The sequence below is a fragment of the Pteropus alecto genome, unplaced genomic scaffold (genome assembly GCF_000325575.1).
Source record: "Pteropus alecto unplaced genomic scaffold, ASM32557v1 scaffold78, whole genome shotgun sequence".
In the NCBI taxonomy this organism is placed as follows: Eukaryota; Metazoa; Chordata; class Mammalia; order Chiroptera; family Pteropodidae; genus Pteropus; species Pteropus alecto.
Genome location: NW_006443124.1, coordinates 3,809,465 through 3,818,683, shown reverse-complemented (window position 1 = coordinate 3,818,683; position 9,219 = coordinate 3,809,465). Strand labels below are relative to the sequence as shown.

The 9,219-nt window shown below is 50.4% G+C and overlaps 1 protein-coding gene across 1 annotated transcript in view; it reads right to left on the bottom strand.

The window, feature by feature from the left end:
- Positions 1-8,647, bottom strand: part of SPRY4 (sprouty RTK signaling antagonist 4) — a 14,696-nt gene extending 6,049 nt beyond the window's left edge. The window contains exon 1 of the mRNA XM_006922985.3: positions 8,457-8,647. The gene's annotated coding sequence lies outside the window, so the exon portion shown is untranslated. The remainder of the gene's footprint in view (positions 1-8,456) is intronic.
- Positions 8,648-9,219: the final 572 nt, after the last annotated feature.

Genomic DNA, 9,219 nt, shown 5'->3' with positions numbered 1-9,219 from the left:
AAAAAAAAAAGACCATTGTATTAAATGCGCTATGGGGTGGAGTTTTGGTAAATGGTTTTCCAAGAAGCTAAAGATGTTCTAAGGAGAGTGACCCCTGTGGCTTGCTGTTAGGTTCATCTTTTCTCAAAGGTGATGCAGATAGGTTTCCATTTGCAGTTAACCCAATACCACTCCAGTCTTGGGACGCAGTTGATCTATCCCAATATTCCAATCACAGCAGAATGATACCTCACCTGGCGACTCATCCATACTTATCAATGTCTACAGTAAGGAGTGAAGAGAAGAAACAAAAAGGCATTACAGTATTATATTTCCCCTACTTGGAAACAACAGTTTGATCAGAAATGGTTAAATTGTTAGATGCTTTCCAGCCTGTTTGAAATAAAGAGCTCGCTCTGGAATACAAAGTTCATGAAGGGGATAAAAAGGAGCTTATCCACAGGATTCTCATCTGTGTATCATCTATACTGCCAAATGCAAAAAAGTATTAAGTCTTTTCTACAAGGTTCAGTGCTCAGTCAACTGATACTTCCCATTCGCATAGGGCATGAACTATTGGTTTTGCTCCCATGGCCCTATGTACTTAAAAGATGCTAGTTATTTCTGTGCATGGTTTTTTCCCATCTTGGACAAAGTCTGTCTAGGAGCAGTGCAAGCTTCCTGTCTCCACATTCCCTCCAGATGAACAAGAGTATCATCTTCAAACAAGAGACTTCCCTGTGGCAGTTAGCCTTAAGTGTCTGGCAGGTCTGCCACCAAGAAGTAGTCATTCGCCAAGGTGGCCTCCTGTGGTCTGGGCTGGATGGAGGAATGTCAGAAAAGCACCTGTATGGAGAGGAGTTTTCCAAGGATCAGGCGGGCTCTGGGGGAAGAACTTCGGGGAGTGCTACCTGAGCCCATTTACGCTTTGCAGGGGTTCCACAGCCTAGCTTCCAGAATAAATGGGTTTGGGGTTATTAACAGAAGAGGGTTAGGAGCCCCAGGTCCTTTGCCTGGAGGAAATGGTGTGACCAGGAATAAGAATGGAAAATGCTGACTGAGGCACGGGATAAGACTCTCAGGTGCCAGCCAAGAGGTTCCTCAGCCAGAACCCCTGACAAAGACAACACGATTCCCTTATTCCAGAAGCTCAGGTCACGCACATTCAGGGCACTGCCAACATAATGTCAGCGGCGGTTTGAAGGCTAGATTGCCACCTGTCGTTGGGGTTTTTTGTCTTTTAGGATCAGGAGTGGGACTTGTTGTGCTGTGGGATGAAGTTGAGGGTATTCCTTTCCTCCCCCAAGAAATGATCCACTCTCTTTTCTCCCATGCTATTCCTGGAGTACTTTTAAACAGCCACATTTTCTGTGGATAAAGCAAAAAGGCATGGGCAATGCTCAGGGATTTTAACTGGTCCTGGAATTAGAAGGTAGATTCATGGAAAAGAGTCCCCCCAGGACGCCAGGGTGGAAGCCACGCCTGCAGGCAATGGGGAAATTGGCATTAGAAGGCTCCCATCACCCTCCCGAGGCAGCTATCAACATCTGGGACTGTAGTTGGGGACAGACATGGGGGTGGGAGCTTGGTCCACGATGACTCAGCTCTCTTGGGACAGGCTGCATCTATGATGGCTCCAGCAGGCATATTCTAAAACGCATCTTTCTGGAAATCTGAAACACTAATTCAAAAAGATACGTGCACCCTAATGTTCTTTGCAGCATTATTTACAATAGCCAAGATACAGAAGCAACCTAAATGTCCATCGATAGACGAATGGATAAAGGTGTGGTACATGTGTGCAATGGATTATTACTAAGATGTAAAAAAGAATGAAATCTGCCTTTTAGGGACAACCTGGATGGATCTAGAGGGTAGGTACTATGCTAAGTGAACTAAGTCAGAGAAAGACTAGTACCATATGATTTCGCTTATATGTGGAATCTAAAAAACAAAACAAAAAATAAATGAACAAACCCAGAAACAAACTTAGATTCAGAGAACAAACTGATGGTTGCCAGATGGGAGGGGGTTGGGGAATGAGTGAAAAAGGTGGAAGGGATTAAGAAGTACAAATTAGCAGTTGCAAAGTTGTCATGGGGATGTAAAGTACAGAATAGGGAATATAGTAGATAATATTGTAATAACTGTATGGCATGAGATAAATACTAGACTTACCAGGGTGTTTCCTTTGTAAGGTATGTAAATGTCTGATCACTATGTTGTATGCCTGAAATTAATATAATATTGTACATCAACTGTACTTGAAAAATAAAACTAAAATAAAAATTAAAGCAAAATTTTTTAGTAAAAAAAAAAAAAAAATCCATCTTCCTTATCATAACCCAGATGTAGGATTCCTTCCGGCCACCAGCTCAGCAAAAACTAGCAGCTGGCTCAGAACCGCATTACTCAAACCTCCAAGACTCATGGCCTCATCTCCCCATTAGCAGGGACCCTCCACAGGAGGGCTGAATTCATTTGGCTGACAAAGAAAAACAACTTCCGAGCAGCCTGTTTGATAACCCCTCAGCACAGCTAAATGAAGTCTCAAAAAAACCCAATCCTCAGTTGGTTTAGAAGATCAATCTCTACTCCCTGGGACACACCCACCCTCCAGTCTAAGCAACGGCTGAAGAACTTAAGTGCAGTTTAATATGTACTCTCTGCTTCCCCTGCAAGGAAGGAAGAGATTTATAATATAAATAGGAGAGAGCAGGCTTTGCCTCATTTATGCTGTTTGGAAGACTGATGGCCAATTTGGAAGACTGCTGGACAGAGAAACAAAGCCAGCACTCCACTTAGCCAAAGAAGAACCTCTATTGAGTTTTAGGTGGTGGTCTTACAGATAAGCATGAGGAAAGAAAACTTTCTCTCCACTCCGACCTTCTAATAATAATAAATAATAATTATGGAAGCAGCTAATATTTATGAAACATTTCTTGGTGTCAGGCTCTGTGCTAAGCCCTCGACGATTTTCTCATTTTATCCTCACCGTCATCTTAGAGGATAAACACCCATTTGTAGAGGAAGAAACGGAAGAACAAAGGGTCATAGAGCTGGCAAGTGACGAGGGGAGGGGTTCGAACCCAGAAAGCAGAAGCCCCAGAGGTTGCAACCTCAGCCCTGGAGCCCTGACCTACAATACCTCTGGTTATTCATGGAAGGGCATGAAAGCATCAATCACTTTCACAGCCATGAACTCCACCAGTCTCCCCAGTCTGTCACCAGCCATCGGGAACTGCATCAGGCTATTTTCGGGCTCTTCACCAAACCAGCAGGGAAATGAAGCCTGGCAAGGCTGACAGGAGACCGACCCCCAGTTAGGGGAATTTTCAGTGTAGAGAGCGGAGACCGAAGGTTTGAAATCTGTCATTAAAGGAAGGCTCAAGCTCAAGTTTTCTTCATTTCCAATTCCATTTTCTTCGCTATCCCTTCTGTCACTTCACCTCCCACTCCCTGTTTACGAAGAATCTTCATTTGTAGTTTTCTTAAAGTTTGAGTGGGTCTCACCTGTAGGACACCTCACTACAAAGCAGTCCCTACAAGGAAACCCTGGAGTGGGAGGGGCCCTCCTCTTCTCCCACCTGTAAAGATGAACTTAAGGGTCACTAGGGCTTCTTGGATTGGGCTTCCCGGCCGGCCTAGGTCTGTGGCGAAGAGAAGGAGGACCCAGGATCGGAGGAAGCCAGAAGAAGAAAGTCCTAAACTACTGAATCAGCAGGAGAGACTGGAAAGCCCAGAACACACAGCCCTGCCCTGCAGCTTGGCGGTCTGTGAGCCTGACAGTGTGTTTGTACCTGTGGGGAGGGGATGGGCATTGGGCCCCTCAGTTCAGGCTGGCTGAAAAGAATCAAGAGGCATGTTAAACGTCTAGGCCACCCACCGCTCCCCTCCCCTTGACTTACCCCGGGGAGGAGAAGATTTGGGAAATATTAGGAAAACCTGACAGTTGTACTCTGAAAACTACAGGTCAGCTAATGACAAACTGGCAAGAGGCTCCGAATGAATGGGCAGTTTCCGCACTGCCCCATTCAGTCTCAGCAGGTTTGCGGTGAATGTTGTTTAACCCTTTCACAGATCAGAAGAAAAGGTCTCTCCGCTGCCAGAGAGCCCACCCACCACTATCCATCCACCTCTTGGTTCTCTGTGGCAACATCCCAGTTTAGTTAATTAAGCTCCAACCAAATAATGACTTATTGCTTCCAAAAGGCCAAAGAGGAGCGGGAGGGAAGCCAGAGAGACTCGCCTTTCCTACACTCTACTGAGGAAGACAGTCTCCGAATCTCTGCTGAGAATGGCCCTGGTGGGAGAATAAAGCATGTAGGCAGCTGGATTTGTCTGAGAACCCTTGCTCCTCCCCCCTCCCTCCCATTCCAGCACCAGCACTGGGGAGCTCACCTCTGGTCGTAATCTGCTAGTGATCACAAAAGAAAACAGCTGCTTTTCATCACTTTGTCCCATCACTAGTTATCAGTTCCCCAGCCTTCTTCTCTTCCTCTTCCACACAACCTATATCAGCTGAGCTTCAAAGCCCCAGCGCCAGGCGGAGTGGGAGAGGTCTTTTTACTTTGGCTCTGGGCTATTCTAACCGGCTTCAAATTTCGGCTTCAATGTATTACCCCCATAATTGTTGTCTGCTCAGATGCCCTTAAAGGGGGATTAGAAGTCAAGAATGAGAGAATGGGGCTAGAAGAAGCCTGTTAACACTGGAACAATTGGCCCACATCAAAGTCTGGGGTGGGGGTGGGGGTAGGGGACCAGAAACCTAGACCCCAGGGGAGAGACCCCTTCTCGCTGACACCAAGATCGTTTTATTTATCTCACCGCTCCCCATGAACAAATGAACTTATAATAGATTTTAGCTTACTCCTGGGAGGGGGCAGGAAATGATTCTCTCCCCGCCCCACCAGAAAGACTAACCAACAAGGGAAACCACTCTTCTGCAAGTCAAGTGGCCACCTGCCCCAGAAGGGCCCCTTCCCTCCTCCACTAGGATCCAGCACATCTGTGTTCCCTCCCCAGTGCCCTTGCTTCCTCCACTGACCGTCCTTGGAAAGAACAATCGTGATCACAGCTGAACGGTGAAGCTTCTTAAGCCCAGCCACATGTCCCGGATACATCTCCAGCCTTGTCAGCTGTCCGGATCTGCAGGGTGGCCCCAGACCCGAAAGCCAAGAATGTGCCGCCTCTTACATCATGCAACACCCCACACCTCCTGTTGAGGAAGGGGCTCCCTAACAATGAGGACGGCCGACTAGGTGCGCAGCCCCAGCCCTGCACACTTGCTTGCTGCTCAGCTGGCCCTGAGGAGTTCCTTCTCCCCATTCTGCAGATGGGGATACTAAGGCCTGAGCTTAGGTTTCCTAGCCACTATCTGCTCTGACCCAGCCCCTAGCTTGGTCTGCAAGGAGTAAAACAGTTTTCAGCATGTTGCTCTTCATCACCTTCTTTCTCTGGCTCTTATGAAAGAGCAAAAAATAATGAGTCATTGCTTTTTCTTCTGTCAGGGAGATCCAGGTTGGTCATGAGATGGAACCTTCTCCACTCCTGCCATTCTCCTTCCTTAAAAACATTGTCTATATCCCAAATCCACGATTTCAACTAGATCTAGAGGTTTGTACAGGAATCCTTTCCCAAGTTTTCCTCACAAGAGAACTCCCACCTCAGTAGGAGCCAGAGGACAGGCACTCTGGAATCGGAACCACATTAAATGCCATAACTCTCTAAGACCGCTAAACCTCCCCGAAGAAAGGGAGGAGGCTCCTTTCTATACCTCCTTGGCGCAACACCTGGGTCCTACCTATGAAGATGGCCTGGGTAAAGAAAAATGTGTGTGGGGTCCAGAAACTGAGGGCTGGAAGATGTCACACCAAAGGACTTTTAGTATCAGGAATTGGAAGAGCAGTTCCCACAGGTGATCCCAAAGTTTTAAGTGCCAGAGCGGCACTCCTCGAGGGTCACTCTTAGAGGGTTAATGAGTGTTTTTTTCCACCCTTAATTTTTAAAATCACTGACTTTCAAATTTTGCATGGAAAGGCTGCCTTCATTTGTTATTCAAATAAGCCAAAGCTCTAGGCGGTGGCAACGTCAGGTTTACCAAAGTGGGGACGAAGAGTACACACACTGGACAGAGGGTAGGATTCCAAAGAGCCTCATCTCTCCATCTCTTCTGGAAAGATGAAAACAAAATGGCATCTGCAAGCCCCAAAGGCTCACTAAGCCCCCAGTGTCTGCCCTGCTTTAGCCAGGAATCGTTCGTTCTATGTGTCCTCTTCTCTCCTCCCACCAAGCCCAACCAGAGCTTTAAGGAGACATTGCCATTTCAGAGGGTAATCTGGAAAAGGTCGTGGGAATGAGGAGAGCATTCTCACTCCACAAAAAGGGGAAGGACTCCTGAGTTCAGCATCTAAAAAGGAAGATAACCAAGAGATGTCTTTAAAGTCCTCCTCACCATAGCTGACCAACATTTGTCCATCAAGATTTCAGAAATCCGCCAACAAAATGCCCCCGAGCCATTACTGGCCATGCAGCTCAGTTGGTCAGTGTGTGCACTGCTCGCAAAAGGATTCGCCTGGAGCCTGCTGGAAAATGAGGACCCTCCCAAGGGCTGGGAAAGAGGAAATTCAATTTCACACTGGACATGTCTACAACTTCGTTCCCACCCTTCTGCTGAGACAGAGACAGAGAAAGGGGAGGGTAGGGGCAACTGCAGCCCTTCCTTTCCTAGTCCACCCTACACCCACACACGAAGGGGAAAAAAAAAAGCTGAAAATTTCTTATGTATATGCTCCATTCGTGTGAAGATCCAGAGAACTCTAAACGTTGGGAAATCACCAGTGCAATATTGAGTAGGGCCTCAGGCCAGACTGAGCTTAGTAAGCGACTGATAAGGCCACATTTCCTAAATGTTCTGGGCCTTCACCTTCCAGCTTTGAATCTGAGACTGGTCAGAAAGATTGGAGAGCCTTGGTCAGCTAACCAGACAGACATGCACTTGCTCCCACCGTTCCCTAAACTGGAGAAAATCATGCCACTGTTGGAGGCAGGAGGGAGGTGGTCCCCACTGAACCCACACCTTTCCTTTTAGCACTAACCATGCCGGGGCTCCCAACGCCTCCATGCGCCAGAAGGCAGCCTCCTGCCCTTACCCAGGCCTGGCAATATGGATGCCCATCCAGCAGCTGGTGAAGGAGGCAGCCAGCAGCTCTTCCCTCTCCCCACCATCCATACCCTCCAGCCCAGTACGCTTCTCCCGTCCATTGCTTAGCCCATCAAGTCGTGCTACCATTTTCTGCCTCTCTTGCCTCCTCTGTCCACAATCCCCAGCCCCCAATCAAAGAGAACTGAGAAAACGTTTTCTTGCACAAGACCAGCTACTGTCTAAATGCTTTTTGATCGTCTGCATAGAAGAGGAAATAGGCACAGCTCTGGCCCCAGTGACGGAGCCAAGCTCCAGCTGACCTGGCTGGCCAAATCCGCCCTCGCCCAGCTACATGGCCCCCGTGGCCTTGGCGATTCAGAATTTTCCGAACGTACCGTACCGTCTCTATCCTTCTCTCTCCTCGGTGCTGTCAAGCCTGGTACCACCAAGAAAGAAGGAGGGAAGGCGGGAGCCTTATCTCTGCTACGTACGCAACCTCTTCCTCTAGCTCCCACACGCCCGGCGTTATGTAAACGCACCTTCAGCCCCCACCACAGCCCCAGCGCGGCCCAGGGGCCCCGGCGCCTGGCACAGCTCGGTGCCTGGTGATAGGGAGACACGAGGAGGCCGGGGAGCCTCTGGTCCTGCAGAGGCCGAGGAAAGGAAAGGCAGTTGCACAGCACAAAATACGGCAGCAGAGCAAAGGTCAGACGGCAAGGAACCGCCTTGCCAAAGAGAGGGAGCAGAAATGCCCAGTCCCAGGCCAGCTCCGCATCGACCATAGAGAGTGGAGGCAAAAAAGGGGAAAAAAGCCAGTCCGTCACCACTCCGAAGGGGAAAGAAAAACCTACGTCGAGCATAGGCCGCTGCAGCGGGCTAGGGAGATCTACGGCAGAGCTGGCACCGTGGGCACCGAGTCCAGGGTAGGCGAGGGCGCCCGCCAGACCTAAGAGGTGGCTCCTGACGGAGCCCAGAGCCGCCGTTCCAATGACCGAGGCGAGTGGTGGCAGGAGAAGGAAAGGCCAGGCCAGAGGCAAACTCCCGGGGCACGCACGGGGCTTCCCGAGTCGCAGAGAGCGGGGAAGCGGGGCTTGGCAATGCCCGGGGGTCGGAAACGCGGGTGCCGGGCTGTGAACACCCCCGGCGCCGTGCCTCCCCTGTCCGGGGCGTCTGAGAGTTGCGGCGCACCGCAGCGGCTCAAGGAGGCGCAGGGAGAGGGAAGGGGCACTGAGGCACTCCTAGAAATAGAGCACCATTTGCCCCAGCCGGAGGGGGAGTCGCGTCCCAGCTCTGAGAGGGCAGTTTCGGGTCCCGAAACCAGCCAAGGACTTACTTTGAGAAGCCGCAGAGTCACAAGCATTGCTCCACGTCCGTGCAAACCCCCGAACCCGAGCGAGTCAGACGCCGCTGTCCTCGCAGACGCCGGCCGGAGGAACCGATACTGCTTCCTGCGCTCCGCAGCGCCAGCTCCGCGCTGTCAGCTTCTCTCCCTGCCTCCGCGGCGATGTAGCAACCACTGCCTGGGAAAATGGCTTTTTTATGAATGGGAGGGAAGGGAGCTTTAGTGCGCACGCGCGCAGTTCGCGATTCTATGAATGGGTGGGCACAAGAGACCCCGCGCACGCATGCGCCGCGTTCCTTATTATTATTTTTTTTTTATGAATGGGGGGCCGGAAAAGAACTTAACCCGTGATTGCTGGGGCTGGCTCTCGCTCCTCCAGGGGATGTCGTTCTTTTACAAAGAGGGGTGGAGGTTGTTGTTGCCTTTTTTTTTTTTTTTTTAATGAATGGAGGGCGGCGGCGACTGCTGCAGCTGGCTCAGCTGCGCGCGGGCTGTTACCCCCTCCCAGCCTGCGAGAGGAGGTAAAGGCCACCTTCACGCCACTGCGGGCCAGAGCAGGAACCGTCAGTGTTGCTGGGGGGCGGGGGGCTCTACGGCCTCTGGATCCTAGGCCGAGAGCCCAGGGGAGAGGACACACCTAAATCTAGGGATCTCTACCCACCGCAGGCAGTCGTAGGGGCGGGGGACGGGAAGACCCCTGCTGGGGGCCTTCTCTTTCTCTAGACTAGAGACGTCGGGGCGGGGCAGGAGGGGG